The sequence below is a fragment of the Arachis duranensis genome, chromosome 1 (genome assembly GCF_000817695.3).
Source record: "Arachis duranensis cultivar V14167 chromosome 1, aradu.V14167.gnm2.J7QH, whole genome shotgun sequence".
In the NCBI taxonomy this organism is placed as follows: Eukaryota; Viridiplantae; Streptophyta; class Magnoliopsida; order Fabales; family Fabaceae; genus Arachis; species Arachis duranensis.
Window position 1 is genome coordinate 89,700,189 of NC_029772.3, and position 255 is coordinate 89,700,443.

Here is a 255-nt window from a genome sequence, read left to right on the forward strand (position 1 = left end):
AATTGTGGGTTAAAAGTATGATAAAGATGTGGGGAATCATTTCCATGATAACATTTCTTAGAAATTTCGTGTGAAAAATAAGTTTTTTCAGGTTTTTGAAGTCCTTCAATAAAACTTATAGTAAAATAAAGATTTCATCTTGTCTACTTAATTACAGACGAAAAATCCGTCTGTAACCATTTCACGGAAAAAAAAATTAATTTTTCCGACGGAATTATAGACGGATTCTCTTTTTCGTCTGTAATTTATGCTAAT